The 7,111-nt window shown below is 34.5% G+C and overlaps 1 long non-coding RNA gene across 4 annotated transcripts; it reads right to left on the bottom strand.

Moving 5' to 3' along the window:
- Nucleotides 1-3,687: 3,687 nt before the first annotated feature.
- On the bottom strand, nucleotides 3,688-6,554 carry LOC112801675 (uncharacterized). Of its 4 annotated transcripts, none has more exons than XR_011882162.1 (6): nucleotides 5,979-6,554; nucleotides 5,284-5,819; nucleotides 4,775-4,870; nucleotides 4,403-4,461; nucleotides 4,009-4,194; nucleotides 3,688-3,917 (listed from the first exon to the last, which is right to left on the bottom strand). It is a non-coding gene; the product is annotated as an uncharacterized lncRNA (long non-coding RNA). The 4 variants fall into 4 exon arrangements; XR_003202018.3 differs by having other exon boundaries at nucleotides 4,085-4,194; XR_011882161.1 differs by having other exon boundaries at nucleotides 4,085-4,191.
- Nucleotides 6,555-7,111: the final 557 nt, after the last annotated feature.

The following is a 7,111-nucleotide window of genomic DNA, read 5'->3' as shown; positions in this document are numbered from 1 at the left end:
ATATGGTGGTGGTTCTTGAAAGTCACAAGGAGATTCACCATAGCCATTGGATTGATATGCATCATAGAATGGCTCTTCTTCATAGTGCATTGGTGGAGGTTGTTGCCATGAGGATTGATCATAAGCATATGGCTCCTCCCACCTTTGGTTGTCCCATCTTTGATACACATTCTCATTGAAGCTCTCATTTCCTACAACATAATTAGAACCAAACTCATAGCCAAAGTGAGAATTCATAATGGAAGAGCAAAAATAAAACTAACAAAAAATAGAAAATAAAGCAAAAGCAAGATATTCATACTATTCACATATATACAACAACCAATAACATAACACCATTGCAACTCCCCGGCAACGGCGCCATTTTGATGATTGGATTTTTGACGGTTTAGAATTTCACAAATGAATTCTCCTTGCAAGTATAGTTTCTAAGCCAACAATAATCCTTTCATACAAAAGATTGTTTGTCACAAGTAACAAACCCCTAAATTTATAAACCGAAGTATTCAAACCTCGGGTCGTTCTCCCTAGGAATTACAATAAAGTGCCTTGTTATTGGTTAGAAATGTGTTTTGGGGTTTTGGATAAGAAGCATCAAAAGTAAATGGCAATGAAAATAAACTAACAACTATAAAAAGCTCTTGGCAAGGTATGAAAATTAGAAGTCCTATCCAAGTTATCCTTCTCAATTGTGATGAGAATTGTTCATTGCTACCACTTAGTTAACCCTTACTAAATAAAGGAAAGTCAAGTGGATGAATTGACTTGAGCCACAAGTCCTAGCCAACTCCCAAGGAAAGACTAGCTTTAGTGCACTCCAAACCAATTAGCAATCCCTCCAATTACCAATCAACAAAGGAATTAGATAACTCAAGTGTCACTAATTACTCTACCTAGGCCAAGAGGAAGAAAATCTATACTATATCTAGAAGAGGCATTTCAACAAACACATAAAAGGCAATAAAAGTAAACAACATAAATTGCAAGAATTAAAGAGAGATCTAACTACAAAGGCAAGAGATCAACAATAGAAAAGCAAAGAAGAACAATTATTATGAATTACCTCTTATTGAATTGAAAGAAAATGGAAGGAACAATAGTAGATCTACAACAAAATGCAAGAACAACATAAAGGAAATTACAATAAAAGAATGGAAGAAGAATGAATGTAACAACAAGGAATTGAGAAGATAGAAGTAGAAGAAGATGAATTAAAATCTAGATCTAAGAGCTAAACCTAATCCTAATCCTAATCCTAGAGAGAAGTGAGAGCTTCTCTCTCTAGAAACTACTTCTAAAACTAATCCTAATGAGTGTAAATGAACTCCTCTCCCTTTACTCTTCAATCCTTGGCTTTAAATAGCAGTTTAGGTGCCAAAGATGGTTGGAATTGGGCCCCACAACTCTTGAGAATTCGTTGGTCACGTTTTCTTTAAAAAATCATAAACCAGCACCGACGCGTACGTGCACAGCACGCGTACGCGTCCATGGGGTGATTCGCATGGTGCTCACAAGCGCCAGTTGCGCGCGCGCGTCCATGGGCGAGTTCAACTTCTTTGCCTTTTCATGATTTCTCTACTTTACATGCTTTCCTCTTCACTCCTTTGATCCATTCCTAGCCTTTTCAATCTGAAATCACTAACAAACACATCAAGGCATCTAGTGGAATCAAGGAGAATTATATTTAGCTATTTTAAGTCCTAAAAAGCATGTTTTCTCATCTAAGCACAAATAAGGAGACAATCACAAAACTATGCTAATTCAATGGATAAATGTGGGTAAAAGGTGATAAAATCCCTTGAAATCAATACAAGATAAACCGTCAAAATGGGGTTTATCAAGCTCCTCACCCCCAACCATGGGGTTTAGAGACTCATGCCGTAGAAGATACAATAAGAAACGTGTAATGTGTCATGAGGTAAAGATACAATGTCAAAATATCCTATTTATAGTGAACTAGTAACCTAGGATATACAGAAATGAGTAAATGACGTAAAAATCCAGTTCCGGGGTCCACTTGGTGTGTGCTTGGGCTGAGCATTGAAGCTTTCATGTGTAGAGACTTTTCCTGGAGTTAAACGCCAGCTTTTGTGCCAGTTTGGGCGTTTTACTCCAATTTTTGTGCCAGTTCCGGCGTTAAATGCCGGGAATTCTAAAGCTGATTTGCAACGCCGGTTTGAGTCCTCAAATCTCGGGCAAAGTATGGACCATCAAACATTTCTGGAAAGCCCAGGATGTCTACTTTCGAACGCAATTGAGAGCGCGCTAATTGGGCTTCTATAGCTCCAGAAAATCCACTTCGAGTGCAGGGAGGTCAGAATCCAACAGCATCTGCAAAGCCCAGAAAAGTGAATTTTAAATAAAAACTAATAAAAACATACTAAAAACTAACTAAAATGTACTAAAAACAGTGCCAAAAAGCGTATAAATTATCCGCTCATCACAACACCAAACTTAAATTGTTGCTTGTCCCCAAGCAACTGGAAATCAAAATAGATGAGCGGGACTAGTAGCTTTTTGCTTCTGAACAGTTTTGGCATCTCACTTTATCCTTTGAAGTTTAGAATGATTGGCATCTATAGGAACTCAGAATTCAGATAGTATTATTGATTCTCCTAGTTAAGTATGATGATTTTTGAACATAGCTACTTTATGAGTCTTGGTTGTGGCCCAAAGCACTCTGTCTTCCAGTATTACCACCGGATACATACATGCCACAGACACATAACTGGGTGAACCTTTTTAGATTGTGACTCAGCTTTGCTAGAGTCCCCAATTAGAGGTGTCCAGGGTTCTTAAGCACACTCTTGGATCACTTTTTATATTCATTATATATATATATATATATTAAATTCACTGCTTTCTCTTGCTTCAAGAATCAATTTGATAATTTTTCAGATCCTCAATAACATCTCTCCTTTTTCATCATTCTTTCAAGAGCCAACAAGTTTAACATTCTTTGATCAACAAATTCAAAAGACATATGCACTGTTCAAGCATTCATTCAGAAAACAAAAAGTATTGTCACCACATTAAACTAATTCAACTAGTTTCAGAGATAAATTCGAAATCCTGTACTTCTTGTTCTTTTGTAATTAAAGCATTTTTCATTTAAGAGAGGTGATGGATTCATAGGATATTCATAGCTTTAAGACATGAACCTTAAATTTTATTAATCATGAATTAAGAACAAGACTAAAAAATAAATATAAGATAAGACTAATAGTAATAGAAAACAAAAAATTAAATGACTCTAAAATAGACTCCTAATGCACTACAAGAAAAAGGCGCATTTGTAACAAAAAATATTGTTACAAAACGTCGAAATTTTGAAACAAAAGTTTTTTGTAACAAAAAAAGGGTCCATTGCAGTAAGTCCCGTTACAAAAAGTTTTTGTAACGAAAAATGAAACTGTTACAATTCAATACCATATTTTGTAACAATTTTTTCTGATACAAAAAACAAGAAGCCATTACAAAAGTGGTAACAAATTTTGATCTTGAAGGTATTTTTGGTAACAATATATTTTTTCCTATCATAAAATTTTGTTACAAAATGTAACTTGATTTTGTAACATTTTTTTTCTTTAGTTACAAACCACTATTTATTTTGTAATTATTTTTTAATTAATATATTAACTAATTTACTCAGCAAATCAGCATTCATATAATATATAATAACATAGATAGTTCAAATATCTTTCATTTAACTAAGATTGTTTTATAAATCTTCAACATATAAACTTTAAAGTACAAACTAACAAGATACATTGGAGAACCCTAATGAACTAGATAGATACATAGGACAAGAAAAACAAGGAATTATAAATCTCCAAAATATAAACTACAAATTACAAACTCCATCATATTCATACATCTTCTTTCTCATGAAGAAGCTTTTAATAAGTGCCACACACCTGAAAAGACGACCAACAATAACAATATGGTGTCAATTAATGCAATTCTAAAAAATTGTCTAGAAAATTTGAGCTTTACTGTCTCTAATACCTATTTCAAATTGTTCAGTTAGTACAAACATGTGAGAAAATCATAACCAAACGGTTCAACTCAAATTAAATGAGACCTGCAACATTGAAAACAAGACACTTTGCAAAGCATGGTTCTTCACATCCTGTCACCTAAGGTTTGAAGCTCCATGAATAATGGCAGAGTTTTGCCAATATCAACAATCTGCTGAAATTCAAAACCCTATTTTATTACCAACCAAAGGCATAAGCACATGCTTATCAAAGCATCAATATCCTCATCACAGAAGCTATACACCCATCCTAAATTTTCCATTCAACAAAAAAATCAATATACTTGGCAAAGGAACAAAAAAATTTACAGCAACAAAAGATTTAGCTATAAATTCTACTATTCAAGTATTAATGAATCTAACCTTCTGTTGAGTAAAAGAGAAAGCACTTCCTCTCAGCTTTAAAATTGATATCAACAAACCTGATTGGATCCAAATAATAATAATAATAATAATAATAATAATAATAATAATAATAATAATAATAAATCATATTGATTTGTAAACAAAACTAGCTCATCATAACTAGAAAACAAAACAAGTAAGCTCTTTGCAAGACTCATTTAACTAAACTCCTATTATCTATCCCAAAAGAAAAATATTTGTATGCACAAAGACTTCAGGAAATCTAAATTTGGAAGTTCCAAGTAGAGACCATAACCATGGGTTAGTATGCTTCATCATGAATCACATAAAACAAATTTACTTAACTTTCTGATAGTATTAATATATCACCTGTACAACAACTCCGCCATCTGAATTTCCTTCACCTCTTATGATACTCAAAATCTTCTCAAATGCACCTTCAAAGATGACAATCTTTTGAATGTCCTATAATCATTAAATAAATTTAAATAAGACAAACACTCTATCATCCAACACAATAAATACAAAAAATACTAGTAGAACAAAAAGTTTACCCCAGCTTCACGCGTCAAGTGAGTAAGAAGCAATAAGGCTTCGTTCCTTATTACCTAGAGCTGGAGGTAAACTTTGATTATTATATTTCAAGCTTTCTTTCAAAATGAGGATCAATAGGCAACCTATATTAGAATATTCCAATTTTCAAAGGTAAATATTTTTACATAGTACCAAATTATCACCAACATATTTATTGAAATTTTAACCAGCCAACATAAATATGAAAGGTTAAACAAGTATATATTGTGTAGCCATATGAGAAAATACATCAATTAAGTTTGAAAAAGTTATTGAGAAGACTGCGGAGCTTTCAAGTCTTGTACCTCGCGATCCATGAGCATATCCATTAGCCGTGTTATTCCACGAGGGATGTTCAATATAGCTTCCTGCAACCTGAAGAGGAATCCAGCAAGTGTCTTTAATGAGAAAGATGATTTAACAATTTGAGGAACTAATGCAAATAGAATTTATAATACTAATACCTCTGTGAAGAATTAGTGAGAAGGGCAGTCAGTAGTTGCAAAGTATAGTACTGCACATAATTGAAATTGAAATTGAGCTAAAGTATTAACTTGTAACCAGATCTTAAATCTATCTTCATGGATCACAGAGTTCACCAGAAACTAATTCAATACACAATAATGATTGAGGATTTATCAGAACCTTAAAAGAATTCGATTTTGTTCATGCTCATGGAGCACACACACATTTATGCAAGCATCTCGAGTGCAAATGGAAAATTGGAGAGTAGAAGCTGAAGCTCACCATATCAGATAGCTTTTGGAGTTGTTGCTTATTGGCAGCTGTACGCTCAATGAATTCCAATTCGTCATGCAATTCGAGACCCAAATAATAGTCGCTGCACACACATAGCACACAAAAGAAAGACGCAAAAATCACAAAGTATTCGAAAATCTCAGAATCGGAGAAATTGAAGATGAAAACCTAAATAAAAAGAACAGAACCAAGGAAAAGAACAGAACTTGCAAATGGTTCAGAACCAAGGAAAAGAACAGACCAGAATCAATGTAACAGAATTAGAATCAGCAGCAGCAACCCCAGTAGCCCTCTCTTCACAGAACAATTCCTCTCTCTAACGGGCAACAACAGCAATCAGAGTTTCCAGTAGCGATGACAACCGAGCTAGGGGATGATGGCAGCAGCAACGGTGGTTCTGGGAAGCAAAGACACGACGTTGGTTCACCTCCATAGCGACGATAACAGCAGCATCACCCTCCGCTGCCTCCCTCTTCGAGTTCTGTTCCTTGCGTTAGTGACAGAGGTTTCCTCTGGTGGTAGCAATGGTGACGAGACATGGTGCCGGTGACAGAATCGACGACTTCCTCCTCAGTTCGCGATTCCAACCGTGGTGGCAACTTCCCTCGACGGCACCAGGGCACAACAGCGACACGGTCAGGGGGCGACGGCGCAGATGACGCGAGCTCGCAGAAGCTCCCCCGACGGCCAATCCGCGACGGTGCTCTTCCGCTCCTTGGCCTTTGCTCCCTCGCACGCTCCAAGGCAGATCGGCGGTTCAGCGGCGACGATTTGGGCTGGACGGCGCAAAGCGTGGCTCCCTCTTTCCCTTCCCGATCTCCCTCGCAGAAGCTCCCACTGTGTGTATGCTGCGTTTTTGGAAAGGAAAGGGGGTGGGTGGGGGCTGTGTCATGCGAAGGTGAGGGGGGTGTTTAGGTTAGGTTACAATTTGGGAATTAGGTTTTTGATTTAATTTAAAAATTCAGAGTAAAAAATTAGGAATTTTATAAAAGAATAAAGATAAATATGAATAAATATTTTGATAAAATTAGAGAATAGAATAATTTTAAAATTAAATATATTTTTTAAAAAATATTTAAGAATATTATTTATTAATATATTACTAAGTTTAATTAATTATTTTAATTTAAATTATTAAATGAACATATTAATTATTTTTTATAAAATATAGTTTATGTTTAAGATATTGATTATTTAAATTAAATGATATAATTTTTTATTATTTTTTCTATTACCGGAATTTTAATTTTAATTTATAAAATAACGAATTATAATAAAAATTGTACATAAAAATTAATTGGCATAAATTTAAAGTATTTATAAAAATAAATTTAATCACTCTTAATAAATTAATCTCTAAAAGCTCAATTTAAT

This window comes from Arachis hypogaea, chromosome 5 (genome assembly GCF_003086295.3).
Source record: "Arachis hypogaea cultivar Tifrunner chromosome 5, arahy.Tifrunner.gnm2.J5K5, whole genome shotgun sequence".
NCBI classification, from domain to species: Eukaryota; Viridiplantae; Streptophyta; class Magnoliopsida; order Fabales; family Fabaceae; genus Arachis; species Arachis hypogaea.
The sequence above is the reverse complement of the archived record's forward strand: the minus strand, read 5'-3'. Positions and strand labels throughout refer to the sequence as shown.